We start from the raw sequence: 16,791 nt of genomic DNA, 5'->3' as shown, positions 1-16,791 counted from the left end.
ATCTCAAAGGTGCATTAAAGTGTTTTCATGTCCTAGCAGTTGGGCCTAGCTCATCTGGCTCAGTAGATAGAGCACCAGCCTGTGAACTGAAGTGTCCTCAGTTTGATTCCACTCATGGGCACATGCCAGGGTAATGGCTCAATCCCCAGTGAGGGACTTGCAGGAGGCAGCCAATCTACCTCATCATTGATATTTCTGTCTCTCCCTCTCTGAAATAAATCAATATCTATCTATCTATCTATCTATCTATCTATTTCTGTGTGTGTATAATATATATATATATATATATATATATATATATATATGTGTGTGTGTGTGTGTGTGTGTGTGTGTGTGTGTGTGTGTGTGTGTGTTAACCTAGATGCATAAGAATATGGGACAGGGCATGCTTTAGGCAAAGATAAACCTTTTATAAGGAAGATATAAGCCCTTTATCCAAATGCATTATGACATGCCCAGTTAGAAATTTATGATCAGATTTAGGACCCAGGCCGGCTTCATCTATGCTGGCCGCAGCCACAAGGGACTGTGGGCAGGTGGCTTCACCTGGGCCACAGCCACAGGCACCCAGAACAATGGGGCAGGTGGCTTGTCCCTCTCCCAAACCACAGGCTCAGGCGCTGGCACCCAGAACCGCAGAACGGGCTGCTTGTCCCTCTCCTGGGCCACAGGTGCAGGTGCAACCACTGGCCCCCATTCCTCTCTTGTGAGCTCATTTGTGCCGGGCTGGTCCCCATTCTTCTCCCCAGTGTTGTGTCTGAGCAGTTCCATATTCCAGAATATAATCCACCCCAGTTCCCGATTATCTTGCCTGTCTGTGTTTCCCTACCTTCAACACCTTTATTTTGTTAGAAACCAAAGCTTTCTCATTGAACCATCACTCCTTTCCCACAAAACCATAATCACCAGGAGTGCAAGAACTTTTTTTATTTCCTGCTGCCAACACTGTGCTTGCCAGCCATGAGCCCTATCTTTCTGTGTAGTTGTCTGTGGGCCTTGTCATTTAGGACGAGCAGCATGTGAGGGCAGAGCGGGCCATTGTGGAACCCAGGGGGCTGCCTGGAGCTGAGGGGAGAGGCTGTGCCCGTGGGGTGAGAGGTGGACACAGAGCATGCTTTCTCACCCAATTGCGGGGTGGGCTGGCCAACTCTCCGTCCTCCATCTGTGACACCCATCACCCTTGCCAGGCCTCCCACAAAGTGAGTTCAGCTCAATCCCTGAATATAAAAAGGCATGGGGGCGGGCATCCACTCTAGTGCCGATTGCCAGCAACAGGGCCTGGTCCATAGAACCTGATCATGGGATGGTGGCCGCAGCTGCAGAACATAGATCTGTTCCAAGAAAAGTCGGGAATGCAGACTTTTGTATGAGCCCCCATTCCAAAAGGCGGCAGTTTATTCACACTGTGGCAAGGACACCTTCAAGAGTAACGTAAGTGGGTAAAGTCAGGGCCAAGCCGGGCCATTTCCTCATCCAATCTCTGAAGAGCATGGAAAGAACCGAGTCTCAGCTCTTCGCAGGACACTCCCAGGTATTTTTTAAGCCTAAAGGACAGTAGTCTGTCTCCATTCTTGTTCTTTGTGACTTTTTCATCATCGGATAAAAGGATACATACATTGGGGCAATCCTCGAGATACAATATTCGAGTTGCACCCATGTGATGACGACAGCGCCCCTCAGAGGGAGGGAGCCGGCAGATGGGGAGCAGGCAATTCTGAAAACCAAAGCGATGACAGAGATGCCAAGCCTTTCCTTCATGTGTCTGACACCCCTCTTCCAGCGGTGTGAAGGCCGGTGTCTGCTGGACCTTTACCACTTGATGTCCTGCCCTGTGTGCCCCGCCCCAGCCCAAGTGCAGGGGGGTGTCTGGGTGCGCCCCTCCGCAGACTGGGAGGGACCCACTGTGCTTCCTCCTCCTGGGAAACTGCTTTTCCAGCTCTGTCCACATGGGAGAGCCATAGGAGCACGGGATCCCATTGCTTCCTTCAAAAGTGCCCTGAAAAGCACGCATACAGCTCTGTCAGGAAGGGGTCCCTCAAGTTCAGCATGAGTGCGTGATCTGCCAAAGGCACGATGAACAGTTTTCTCGTACCCCGTTTGTGGGAGTGCAATTTGATCGAAAACCAATGGACTAAACAAAGAGGAGCACTTTCTAGAAAGTCAGTTTGGAAATGTGGGTCAAAATTCAAGTGAATTAGCTTTGGGCCAGGAGTTCCGTGTTTGCGAATGTGTCCTATGTAAACAGTCAAATAAGCAATTACATTTGCTGTAGTTGTTGATGCCAGGGGAAACCAGAAACAGCCTGCCCCACAATAAAGGGTGAGTGAAGTAAACCACAGAAATGTCCAAGTCAGGGATAGCACTGTAGCCATTAAAAATTATGCCTATACATCCAATTTGTTGACATGAGAAGAAGGCCATAGCCAAATATTAAGTGGAGGGCAGGGGAAGCTCAGAAGACTGCATATATATATATATATATATATATATATATATATATATATATATATATGTAATTTTTTTTTATTGACTTTTTACAGAGAGGAAGAGAGAGGGATAGAGTTAGAAACATCGATGAGAGAGAATCATCGATCAGCTGCCTCCTGCACCACCCCTACTGGGGATGTGCCCGCAACCAAGGTACATGCCCTTGACCGGAATCAAACCTGGGACCTTTCAGTCTGCAGGCCAACGCTCTATCCACTAAGCCAAACCAGTCTCGCTGCATGAATATTTTTATGTACATGTATTTTATATGTACAGGGAGCTCTTGGCCCCAGGTTTGAAGGCCAGCCATGCCCCCAATTGTGGGAGACCCAGAGTTACTGTCCGGGGCCCAGACCTCCCTTCTGCTGCCATGCCCCGGCCAGGGTCCAGGGTCCAGTCATTTGGTTGTCCAACACTGTCCCCACTGCTGGTCTGGTTTCCCCATGCAACCTCAGGTTTGGTCATTCTGGTCATGATGGCCCCTGGCTTTTTATATATTAGGATAGGATACAGTAGAACCTAGGTTCTCAAACAAAATTTGTTCAGGAAGGCTGTTCGAGAAATGAAAACCGAATCCTTTCCCCCCCTTTAAAAGTAAATTGAATCTGTTCCAGATGCCAAAATAATTCTGCTAAAACTTTTCTTATATACTACACATGTCTAATGTACTGTTTAATCTATAAATAAACACTTCTTTCCTTCAATTTATTGAACCATCCCCTACTACCTGTAAAGGAACCACTTTTATCATGCAGGTGGGGGTGACTTTCGGGTCACTATCTTTACTTGTTCCATTGCCTCCAAATTGGCTGTCACTGGCTAACTGCCTCCCCGTTATCCAAATGAACAAATGTTATACCTCTTCAGTGGCCTGAGATCCTTGTTTCACTCACCTTTACCAAATTTAGAAATCCTGTCCTAATCATTGATTTCACTCCCAACAAAAGCGATCTCTCCTTTGTTGCCTGAAAGAAGCTTTTAGGCATGCTGAGGCGTCAGCTTGAAAAGATGGTCAGTTACAAAACAGAGGTTGAGTTCCACGTGGACACATATTTTCTGTGTACAACTTGGTCAAGAACAGAACTTTCTGAGATGAGAGATACTTGAGAAATGAGGTTTGACTGTACATATTTTAAATTTTCTTTTTACTGTTGAAAATATTACTGATGTCCCACCACTGTTTATTGACTTTTTTCTGAGAGAAAAAACATCTATATGAGAGAGAAACATTGATTGGTCGTCTTTCCTAAGTACCCAAACCAGGGACCAAACCAAACACCTGGGGAAGTGCTCTGACCACGAATGGAAACCATGACATTTCAGTGTACAGGAGGATGCTTAACAGAACAATACTGACCAGGGTAGTTTGCAGTTATTCATATTATTTGAATACATTTCATTACATCACTTTTATAAATACAGATGTGATTTGGTTGATGTTTGGCTAAAGGGAACTTTGTAAAAAATGCATGATTGAAATTTTTAATATTATGCATAACAAAGAAGTCTAATGCCAAAAGTGATAAATAAAAGAAATTAAAAATGTAGCTTGAGGAAAACATCCGAATTCATACACATATAATTTTGATTCAGAATGTATTAAAAAGAAAAAAATTACAAATTGACTGAAATTAAGTAATTCCAATGGAATACTTAAATAAATCCTCAGAAAATAAAAACCAGAATAGTTCTTCACAGAAGAGTGCTTAGGAAACAGTTAATACTTCCTTAAAAAGTTCAGATGCAATTATTACAGAAAAATGTACATAACTTTAATCAATACAATCAAAGATAACTGACAACATTGAGAGATTAAGCTCAGCTCTGAGTGACAGCACACATCCAGAGTCTGCCTGAAATGAGGAAAGTGCCAATTCTCACATGGAAGGACTGGCTCAGAGCCCTCACTGCAGAGGGTGGCACAAGAACAAACTGTCGCGGGGCTCCTTGGCACTGCACCATTGCAGCTGTCACAGTGGGATCTGAATCACAGTCAGCAGTAGAACCAACAGGACAAGATGATTACCAGTTAAATTAGACCTCATGCAAATGCAATCTAGAGAAGAGAGCGTACTCTTCAGAAAACAGCCCCAACCATGACAGTCTACGTATGTTGCCTGGTTGACACCTATGGGCTCGCAGGAAAAGCCAACCTATGCTGGATCTTTAATGTTGAATTGTGAACAACTGTAAAGCTTCTATCCAACATCAATGGAAGTAAAGCACTAGCTTGCAGTTTTGACGATCTTCTTGGCTGTCAAGGCCAAGACTGAGAAAAACAAACTAAAATATTTTTTTAGTGTAAACTTTATAGCACAATTCCCAGCTAAAAGAAACACAAAAACCAAACATGAAAATAATTCACATGGGACTCTACAGTGACTGCGTACAAATGTATAACAAATACTTATTAACTAAAATAATAGTGCATTTCAAGTGCTGTTAAAAAATTTAAAAAGAATTAATATGTGTGTAGGGCCTATTCATTCAATACCTGTCAAGGCACAGTAATGGGTATAACACAGTCAATCCCTGGACAGGCACACAGGAAGATAACTATGTGTTTCTTACATAGATATTTCTCTCCACTACTATCTCTTCCTCACTCCAAAAAATCAATTAAAAAAACTAACAAAGAATGAGTACTGATAATGAACAAATATGTCAAAAGTTTATAGAACTTTAATGCTGAGTTTTGGGAAGTATGACTTAATTTGCAACAGGCCTATATGTACCAATTAGTTATACTAACAAGATTTCTTTTCAGTGCAGTTTTCAAACTACTTTGGAAGTATTTGTTAAGAATTTTAAGGTTTATTTTCATTGTCAATTAAACAGTGTATATTCTCACATGGTATTGTAGGGATATGAGGCAACAGGAAAGTTTCCTACATTTTTACATTCAATACAGTTCTCCACTGTTTTTTTCATGAACTTTCCAAGGAAGAGGGACAGCTGAAGGCTTTCACCTTCTCCATATGTATTCACTATTTCTCCAGGTGCATTCTCACATGTCTAAGTAAGGCTCTTCCACATTCCTAATGTTCATACACTTATTCTTGGGTGTGAGTCTCTTCATGATTTTGTAAAGAACTAGGATGGCCAAAGGCTCTTCTACCATCTTTACATGACAGGACTTCTCTTCAGTGAGTTCTTTCATTCTTTACAATAAACTGGAAGAAATGAATGCTTTCTAACCCTTTTACATTTCTAGGGTCCATCCCCAATATGGATAATCGTTCATGATGGCACAGCTGAGTAATAATGAAGGCACTCCCCTATTCTCTACATTAACAGTTTACCAACAGGATTTGTTTTCACACGTCTATTAAAACTGGTTCAAAAGCTGAAGGTCTTACCATATTCCTTGCATTGCTATGGTTTCCCTCCACAGTGAGAGCTTTTGTGAATTTGAAAGGATCTGGGATGATTATAGGTTTTCTCACATTGCTTGCATCATAAGTTTCCCCCCAGTATACATATCATGATATACAAGAGAAAAGGGAATAAAAAAGAGGTTTAATTTATTCCTTATTCGAGGCTTCTTTCCATCATGTGTTCTTTTATATCTTCGAAGACGTGAGGTACAACAGGTTTTCCCACATTGCTTACATTCATAAGGTTTAACCCCATTATGAGCTTTTTCATGTCTTTGTAGATGTGTGAGCAAACTGAAGTTTTTATTCACATTGCTTACATTCACAGGGTTTTCCCTTATTATGAGTTCTTTCTTGACTTGAGAGGGAATGTGTATAAGAGAAAAGCTTTACCACATTGCTTATATTCATAGAGTTTTCCCCTGATATGAGTTCTTTTACGATGTTAGAGAGAAAACAGATAATAGAAACCTTTATCACAGTGCTTATATTCATAGCATTTTATCCCAGTATGAGTTCTTTCATGACGACGGAGGTAAGTTCGTTGAGAGAAATCTTTTCCACAATGCTTACATTCATAGGGTTTTTCCCCAGTATGCATTCTTTCATGACTTCTAAGCAAAGAAGGATAAAGGAAAGTTTTACCACATTCCTTGCATTCATGAGGCTTCTTTCCATCATGATTTCTTTTATGTGTTGCAAGAGAATTAGGAGAACAAAAGGTTTTCCCACATTGCTTACATTCATAGGGTTTCTCCCCAGTATGCATCCTTTCATGATTTCTAAGAAGAATGGGATGTCTGAAAGCTTTCCCACATTGCTTACAATCATAGGGTTTTTCCTTATTATGAGTTCTTTCATGACATTGGAGGGAAGATAGATAAGAGAAAGCTTTACCACAGTGGTTACATTTATAGGGTTTTTCCCCAGTATGCATTCTTTCATGAATTCTAAGGAAAGATGGGTAAAGGAAAGTTTTACCACATTCCTTACATTCATGAGGCTTCTTTCCATCATGATTTCTTTCAGGTGTTGCAAGGGAATTGGGAGAACTAAAGGCTTCCCCAGATTGCTTATATTCATAGGATTTCTCCCCATTATGCATTCTTTCATGATTACTAAGAAAAGTGGAATGTCTGAAAACTTTCCCGCATTGCTTACATTCATAGGATTTCTCCCTAGTATGCATTCTTTCATGATTTCTAAAATATGTAGAATATCTAAAAGCTTTCCCACATTGCTTACATTCATAAGGTTTCCGCACAGTATGAATTTTTTCATGATTTCTAAGAGATATGGAATATCTGAAAGCTTTTCCACATTGCTTACACTCATACAGTTTCTCCACAATATGTGTTCTTTCATGATTGCTAAGAGATTTGGAACAACTAAAAGTCTTACCACATTGCTTACATTCATAGGGTTTTTCCTTATTATGAGTTCTTTCATGACTTTGGAGGGAACGTGTATAAAAGAAAGCTTTCCCACATTGCTTACATTCATAGGGTTTTTCCCCAGTATGAATTCTTTCATGACGACGGAGGGAAGTTCGATGAAAAAAATCTTTACCACAATGCTTACATTCATAGGGTTTTTCCCCAGTATGAGTTTTTTCATGAATTCTAAGGGAATAGTGATAAAGGAAAGTTTTACCACATTCCTTACATTCATAAGGCTTCTTTCCAGCATGATTTCTTTCATGTTTTCCAAGAGCGCCTAGAGAACTGAAGGTTTTGCCACATTGCTTACATTCGTAGAATTTTTCCTTATTATGAGCTTTTACATGACTTCGGAAGGAAGTTGGATGAAAGAAAGCTTTCCCACACTGCTTACATTCATAGGGTTTTTCCCCAGTATGTCTTCTTTCATGAATTCTAAGTAAAGAGGGATAACGGAAAGTTTTATCACATTCCTTACATTCATGAAGCCGCTTTCTGGCCTGACTTCTTTTGTGTTTTCGAAGAGAAATGAGCCAACTGAAGACGTTCCCACGTTCATAAGGTTTCTCACCAGTGTGTGTTCTTTCCTGATTTCTAAGAGAAGTGGAGCTAAAAGCTTTTCCAGATTTCTGACATTGATAGGGTTTTTTTGCAGAGAGCGCGCTTTCAATTTCTCCAGAGTACTTGGGAGATCTGAAAGCTTTGCCATGTTGCTTACTTTGATATGGTTTCTCTCCACTATGAGTATTTTTGTGAAGTTTAAGGAAAATGAGACAACTAAAGCATTTCCCACATTGCTCACACTCATATGGTTTCCCAGAAATATGCATTCTTTCATGATTTCTAAAGGAAGCTTTCCCACTGGGACTGCCTTCATGACTTTTAATATGTTGGTGAGGCTTGAAAGCTTTCTCAGGTTCCTCATATTTATAAAGGTTTTCTTCATATTCCTGACACAGGTATAGGTGGGGTCCAATGTGAGAGCTCAGATGGTTATTCAAGGATAAATAACGCATGAAGATTTGCCTACACAACCCGGATTTAGGTTGTTTTGTTTCAGAAATTTCTTTCTTTTTATTATTATTTGGAATCTGGATGAAGTTTTCTCTGCATTGACTACCATCCTTCCTTGTACAGAGTCTCTCTACCATATGACTGCTGTAAAAATCAGAAGCATATTATTAATACTCTGTGAATGATTTAACATTTATTAATATTATGACAATGACATTTTTACCATTTCCAAAGAAAGGGTGGGGTTTCAGGACATTCCATTTTTAAAAGTGGATATCGTAAAAGTTCTGATATAGGCTGAATCATAGGTATTATGAAAACACTTATATTCATTAATGGTACTTCTTATATTGTTTCCAAGTGGAATTATTTTTTATACATTAAACATCTAGGTCATATTTGGAAAAAAAAAATTTTTAATGAGATAATTCTAAGAACCACTATATTTAAAATTGGGCTGATATAATTGGATTATCTGTTTTTAAGATTCTTTTGTGGACTGGGCCGATATGGCTCAGTGGTTCAGGATAAATCCACACACTAGGGGCTAACCAGTTCAATTCTCTGAAAGGGAACATGGCCAGACTACAGACTTATTAAATCCAGTACAGGGCATGCAGGAAACAGTCTATTGATTTTTCTATCTCTCCCTCTCACTTCCACATATGAAAGTCAAGAAAAACATATTTTGCACTACCAGCGAAGCTCAGTGGTTGAGCACTGACCTCTGAACCAGGTAGTCATATTCAATTTCTGGTCAGGGCACATTGCCAAGTTCTGGACATGATTTCAAATATGGGGCATGCAAGAGGCAGCCATCAATAATTCTCTCTCATCATTGATGTTTCTCTTTCTCCTTCTTTCTACCTCTTTGAAATAAAATTTTAAAATATTAAATAAATAAATAACATATATATAAACCTATTTAAAAAAACACACACCTACACAAAAATGCTCTTAATGCTTTGTCATGTCAATGAGACTCACCTAAGATTCATCCAATAATTTTCATATTGATCTTCACTGTCATGGTTGTCACATTGGTCTTCTAAAATACATGCTAAAAAAAAAAATTATAAACTATTAAAGAATATAAAAAATAGTCAGATTTTAGGTACAAAATGAGCTATGATCATTCCTGGTTTAATTAACAATGTACTCCCTTTCCACATTCCAGTTCTTGAAACAGCATTAATGAGCAAGCAACACTAGTTTTCTAATTGCCTAAGTAACAAGTAATTGCAGGCAAGAACTGTTCTGCATTTTACCATCAACCTATGAACCAGTATGAATCAGGAGGTCACAGGTCAATTTCCAGTAGAACTGGTTTGCAGGCTAGATCCCCAATGATTCTCTCTCATCATTGATTTTTCTCTCATTCTCTTGCTCTCCTTCTTCGCTAAATCAATAAAAATATTTTTTTATTTTTATTTATTTTTTATTTTTTAATTTTTCAAAATATATTTTATTGATTTTTTACAGAGAGGAAGGGAGAGAAATAGAGAGCTAGAAACATCGATGAGAGAGAAACATGGACCAGCTGCCTCTTGCACACCCCCTACTGGGGATGTGCCCACAACCCAGGTACATGCCCTTGACCGGAATTGAACCTGGGACCCTTCAGTCCACAGACCGACACTCTACCACTGAGCCAAACCGGTTTCAGCTATAAAAATATATATTTTTAAAAATTTGTGATACCTACCTACTGATGCCAGGTTCCAGAAGGTTTCCAACATCACATCTGTGTAGAATTTCTTCTGGGTCAGATCCAGGAAAGCCCACTCCTCCGTGGTGAACTCCACATTAACATCCTCAAAGGCCACTGAGTCCTAAAACATCGCACATATGCATATGGGAGAATTGGTGAGATAGACAGCACTGGGGACCTGAGTGGGTTAATAATTCATAAAAAGTTCACATAAGACACATGGTCCCCAACACTCAGTCTATGACTTGATTATAGTAAGACTATTATTAAATTGCCAAACTCACTTCCTCAAGAACACATGGAATTTTATATGATTTTACTGTGATCACTTTAAGTCTTCATTACTCTCAAATATCAGGGTAAAGAGCACCTTGAACAACTTCTATATTAATACATTAAAATACTTCTATGTTAAGCCCATTGATTCCTTGTGAGAAAACTCATCCCCCTTATAACCACCATTTGATGCAGCTGTCCATGAAACATATTGTCATGTGTGCATAAAGTTTTAGTGACTGTGAATATAATTAAGGCCTGGTAGCTTTCTCTTCTATTTTCATCACCAAACAGGAGAGGCCAGGTGGTGTGTGAAAATTTCAATTAAAACAAAATGTACTTGGCCATATTGTCCTGAAGTACTCCAGATTATTAGAAGTAGTCAGATATCCCTTAATGAATGAAAATATTCTTGTGGAGGAGTATGAATGATCAATTGTTTTTATATTCTTTGTTAGTAACTCTGGAGAAGTAACCAACAACATCATAGAAATACAAAGAAAATACTATGAACAACCATATGACAACAAGCTGGACAATGTTGATAAAATGGAGAAATTCCTAAAAAAAATACAGTCTCCTAAAACTGAACCAGAAGGAATCAGAAAACCTGAATAGGCCAATAACAACTGATAAAATAGAAGTACCCTGTTTCCCCGAAAATAAGACAGTGTCTTATATTAATTTTTTCTCCCAAAGTTGTCCTAGGCCTTATTTTCAGGGGATGTCTTATCTTTCCACGTGCTAAGTCTTATTTTCGGAGGATGTCTTATTTTCGGGGAAACATGGTAGTAATTAAAAAACTCCCAGCTAACAAAAGCCCAGGTCTGGATGGCTTCACAGGGGAGTTCTTCTTCAACCAAAGAAGAACTAACAGGCCAATATCTCTCATGAACATAGATGCCAAAATCCTCAATAAAATTCTAGCAAGTTGGATCCAGCAGTTCATCAGAAAGTTCATACACCATGACAAAGTAGGATTTATCTCGGGGATGCAAGGATGCCACAATATCCGAAAATCAATAAAAGTGATATTTCACATACACAAATTGAGAGATTTAAAAATATCACATAGTTATATCAATTGATGCAGAAAAACATTTGACAAAATCCAACACGCTTTCTTGATAAAACTCTCAGCAAAGTAGGAATAGGAGGATCATACCTCAACATAAAAGCCATATATGACAAACCCACAGCCAACATCATACTCAATGGGCAAAAACTAAAACCATTTTTCGTAAGAACAGGAACAAGACAGGATGCCCACTCTCACCACTCCTGTTCAATATAGTAATGGAAGTGCTAGCCATTGCAATTAGATAAGAAAAAGAAATAAAAGGCATCCAAATTGGAAAAGAAGTAAAGCGGTCCTTATTGGCAGATGACATAATACTGTACATAGAAAACCCTAAAGATTCTATCAAAAAATTATTAAACTTAGTAAATGTATTTGGCAATGTATCAGGATACAAAATTAACTCCAAGAAATCTATGGCATTTCTATACACCAATAGTGAACTTACAGAAAGAGAGACTAAAAAAGCAATCCCATTTACCATCACACCAAAAATATTAAGATACCCAAGAATAAACTTAACTAAGGAGGTAAAAGACCTATACGCAGAAAACTACAGGATACTGAAAAAAAGAGACAGAGGAAGACAAACAGATGAAAGAACATACAATGTTCATGGATTGGTAGAATCAATATCATTAAAATGTCCATACTACCCAAAGCAATCTATAGATTCAATGCATTCCCCATTAAAATACCAATGGCATACTTCACAGACCTAGAACAAACTTTCCAAAAATTCATATGGAATAAAAAAAGACCCCAAATAGCTTCAGCAATCCTGAGAAAGAAGAAAAAATTAGGTGGGATCTCAATATGAGATTTCAAGCTGTATTACAAAGCCACTGTTCACAAAACAGCCTTGTAGTGGCACAAAAACAGACATGTAGATCAATGGGATAGAATAGAGAACTCAGAAATCAACCCAAACCACTATGCTCAATTAATATTTGACAAAGGAGGCATGACAAAGGAGTCAAAACAGTCTCTTCAATAAATGGTGTTGGTAAACTTGGACAGATACATGCAAAAAAAAATCAAATGAGACCACCAACTTTTACCATATACAAAAATAAACTCAAAATGGATAACAGGCTTAAACATAATATAGAAAACTATAAAAATACTAGAGGAATCCACAGACAGCAACATCTTAGTCATATGCTGAAGCAATTTCTTCAACAATACCACTCCTAGGGCATGGAAAATAAAAGAGAAAATAAACAAATGGGACTACATCAAAATAAAAAGCTTTTGCACAGCAAAAGAAACCACAAGAAAGCCTACTGCATGGGAGAACATATTTGCCAATATTATCACCGATAAGGGCTTAATCCCTAACATTTACAGGGTACTCATGCAACTTAACCAAAGGAAGATAAATGATCCAAACAAAAAAGGCAAAGGAGCAGAAATCGGTTTGGCTCAGTGGATAGAGCATCGGACTGAAGACTGAAAGGTCCCAGGTTCGATTCTGGCCAAGGGCATGTACCTTGGTTGTGGGCACATCCCCAGTAGGGGATGTGCAAAAGGCAGCTGATTGATGATCTCTCTCATCAATGTTTCTAACTCTCTATCCCTCTCTCTTCCTCTCTGTAAAAAATCAATAAAATATTTTTTTAAAAAGATACATAAATTCCAACAGAAATGGCTGCCGGCCACAGAGTGAGCAGGAGGCTTGGCTCTGTTCCAGGCTACAAAGTTTCAATTACAGAAGATACATAAACCCCAATATAAATGGCTGCTACCAACAAGCGATCAGAATGCTTGGCTCTGCTCCAGGCTACAAAGTTTCAATTATAGAAGATACATAAACCCCAGATACCAGGACCTCTGCTTGGGTAACGGAGGGGTGTGGCTGGCCTGAAAACCACCACAGGCCCCTCACTCAAGCCATCCCTCGCCCCAAGGGAACCCCCACCCTGATCTGGGACATCCTTCAGGGCAAAACAGCCATGTCGTCGTCCTCTTCCCCCGCCCCCCCCCCCCATGCACCAGGTCTCTATCCTATCTATTAAAAGAGTAATATGCAGATTGACCATCACTCCCACACACAAGATGGCTGCCCCCATGTGGTCAAAGATCCTGTCCTCGTGTGGATACAAGTTGGCCACCACAAGATGGCCAGCAGGGGAGGGCAGTTGGGAGGGACCAGGTTGGCAGATGAGGGAAGTTGGGAGTGACAAGGCATGCAGGAAAGGGAATATTGGGGGGGGGGGGGGGTGGACTGAGGCCTGCAGTGGAGAACAGTTGGGGAGAACCAGGCCTGCAGGGGAAAGCAGTTAGGGGTCACCAGGCCAGCAGGGGAGGAAAATTGGGGGGGTGACCAGACCTGCAGTGGAGAGCTGCTGGGGGTAGAGGGGGACCAGGCCTGCAGGAGGCAGCAATTAGGGGCAAACAGACTGGCAGGAGAGAAGTTAGACATCAATCAGGCTGGCAGGGGAGTGGTTAGGGGTGATTAGGCTGGCAGGCAGAAGCGGTTAAGGGCAATTAGGAAGGAAGGCAGGCAGGCGAGCAGTTGGGAGCCAGCAGTCCTGGATTGTGAGAGGGATCCCAGATTGGAGAGGGTGCAGGCTGGGCTGTTTACCTTCTATAACTGAATTTTGTGCACTGGGCCTCTAATATATATATATATATATATATATATATATATATATATATATATATATATCTTTTACCATTTGCAACAGCATGGATGGACCTTGGAGAGCATTAGTCTAAGTGAAATAAGCCAGTCAGAGAAAGATAAACATCACATGATCACACTCATATGTGAGATATAATGAACATAAACGGATGAACAAAAATAGATCCAGAAGCTAAGAAACACTGCACAGACAGTCCAACCTCAGAAAGAAGGGAGGGGTGGGGAGAAGGATGAGAGGTCAACCCAAGGACTTGTATGCATGCATATTAGCATAACCAATGGACATGGACACTGGGGCTTCTCCCGAGGGCAGTGGGGGTGCAGGTGGGTGTCATTAGGGGGAAAAGAGATATATGTAGTACTTTAAACAATAGAAAGGAAAGGAAATGGTGCACACACACACAGGAATATTATTGTATTATTCAGCCATTAGAAAAAGAAATTCTGCCATTTGTAACAACACATTCCTGGACCTTGAGGGCAGGATGCTTTGTGGGGAAAAAAGCCAGAAAAAAAAAAATGCCATGTGTTCTCACTTATCTGTGGAACCTTTTTAAAAAAAAGACCTCCATTGATACACAGCACAGATTGATGGTTGCTAGAGGTTGCAGGAGTGGTGTACGGGGTGAGGTGGGGGTCAAATGGATGAAAGGTGCCAAAAGGTACAAACTTCCAGTTATAAGTTGCTAAGAGTAAATCTTAAAAGCTCTCTTTTCAAGAAAAAAAAATATTCTGTAAGTCTATACGATGACAGACGCTAACTAGACTCATTGTGATGGTCACTTCACAATACATACACATACCAAATCATTATGCTGTGCATATGAAACTAATATAATGTAAGTCAACTGTAACTTAAAAAAGATTAGTGGATTTGAAAAACTGCAATCACCTAGTGACGCCATACCCATCACAGTGTCACAGGGAGATGCATTGCTCAGATGTTTATGATGACGCTGGTGTAAGCAAGCTGCCTGTGCGGCCAGTCCTGTGAAAGCCCAGCACATACAATTACGGTCACTACACAGAAACCTAATGATGGTGAGCTGGTTCATGGATTTGCTATACTGTCCTCTGTATCCATGTGTGCTTTCTACTGAGTGAAAGAAAACTCTGCTGTGAAGCAGTGTGCTGGTTTATGCGGGCACAGCCTCAGAGGCCTTGTGCTGACTGAGCCTTTAGATTACATCATTGCCTCCTGGGCTTGGTGGATCTGTGTTTGTACATTTCCTGGCCTCAGTGCGCAGTGTGATACAGTCTACAGTCGTGCACAGGAGCGTCCTAGGCCGTCACATTCACTCACCGACCACTGACTCCTGCAGAGCAGCCTCCAGTCCTGTAGCCCATTCAGGGTCAGTGCCCACATGAATGGACCATTTTGTATCTTGCCGCCACATTTTTACTGCGCCTTCTCATAAATGCTCACTACCACTGCGTTACAAGTGCCCACAGTACTCAGTACAGTGGCACGTTGTACAGGTTTGCTGCCTGGGACCCACAGGCTACCCCGTTTGGCCTAGGTGTGTAGCAGGCTACACCATGCAGGTGTGTGTGAGAACTGAAAACAACAAAACTGCCTCAAGGTTCAGGGGTGCTTGCCTGTGTGTACCTGCAGTTCCGCCTCTCCCACTTCCTTTCTGCATTTAATAGTAAACGCCTTCCATTTGAACAGCTCCTCAGATTCTATTATATTTACCAGATGGGAAGCAGTCCGATACGTGAATAGGAATCAAGCCAGTTAACTTTCCACTTGCTCAAATGAATTGGTTTTTAACCGTTTGAAAAGCACCACAAAACAAACCGCTGATAACGATGCTGTGACTCAGGAGGGAAGATGGGGTTCGGGGTCCGGGGAGAGGCTGGGAATGCAGGCATTGGCTGCAGAGCAGGGCCTGGGGGACGGGGGGACTGGAGAGCCTGCCCCACACACATCACACCCAGGAGAACACGGTCCCTCTGGGGGGAAAGGAGGGACAGGCCACAGACCACAGCTCCCCCCGGGCACGGACCGCGGAGGCCGAGCCCCCTGTCCCCACGGACCCTCCGCGCGGCCCCGCACCCACTGCGGAGCCCGGGCTGTGGGCGCGGAGCCGCCCGGACTCGCTCCGCAGCCCCAGGCCCCGCCGCGGGGACGCCCTGGACCCGGGTCCCGGCGGGGCCCCCTGCGAGCCCGAGGGGCCTGCAGCCTCCGCGGAGCCCGGGCGCCTGGGGTCCGCAGCCCGGACCTGCCCGCGGACAGACGGTCCCCGGCGGCTCCCCGCCCTCCTGCCGCCTCCGCGCCCGGCCGCCACTCACCATGTCCGTTCCCGGCCCGAGTCCCCTGCGGCTCCACCACCCCGACAGAACGCGGACGGAGGAAAGAAATTCGAAGGCTATTCGAGCTGAATGAACTTCCGTGTAGTAACGGAGCGTAGCCCCACCCACCTGGCGCCCAGCTCAGCTGCAGACACTTCGCAGACAGCGCCCCCTAGCGCCCGAGGTGCACAGGCCTGAGCCCAAAGCAGCCAGATCTCCTGACCAGGACGTTTGCACTGAGAGGCAGGGCTGAGAGTCCCAGGGAACAGAGGTCCTTCCTTGCAAACACACACCCTGAAAAGGCACCTGATGAATCTCGCTCCATTTTGATCTTTGTTGACAGCTGGAGTCTGACGTGTGCATTTGCCAAAAAGGTGCACAGGCTCAGGGACCAGGGATGCCTTAGGGTGGGATCCTTCCAGAACTGCAGCCAGATCCCCAGGAAGAGCATTGAAACCAGGCCATCA

At 42.0% G+C, this 16,791-nt stretch overlaps 1 long non-coding RNA gene across 2 annotated transcripts; it reads right to left on the bottom strand.

Annotated features, from left to right (window-relative positions):
* Positions 1 to 349: 349 nt before the first annotated feature.
* Positions 350 to 16,447, bottom strand: LOC311623702. Of its 2 annotated transcripts, none has more exons than XR_014795187.1 (4): positions 16,325 to 16,447; positions 10,023 to 10,149; positions 9,305 to 9,377; positions 350 to 1,996 (listed from the first exon to the last, which is right to left on the bottom strand). It is a non-coding gene; the product is annotated as an uncharacterized lncRNA (long non-coding RNA). The 2 variants fall into 2 exon arrangements; XR_014795188.1 differs by lacking the exon at positions 350 to 1,996 and adding an exon at positions 2,741 to 8,461.
* Between the last annotated feature and the right edge of the window lie 344 nt (positions 16,448 to 16,791).

Source organism: Pipistrellus hanaki (assembly GCF_964339955.1).
Source record: "Pipistrellus hanaki genome assembly, chromosome: 5".
Taxonomy (NCBI): Eukaryota; Metazoa; Chordata; class Mammalia; order Chiroptera; family Vespertilionidae; genus Pipistrellus; species Pipistrellus hanaki.
This window is presented reverse-complemented; position numbering and strand designations above follow the sequence as displayed.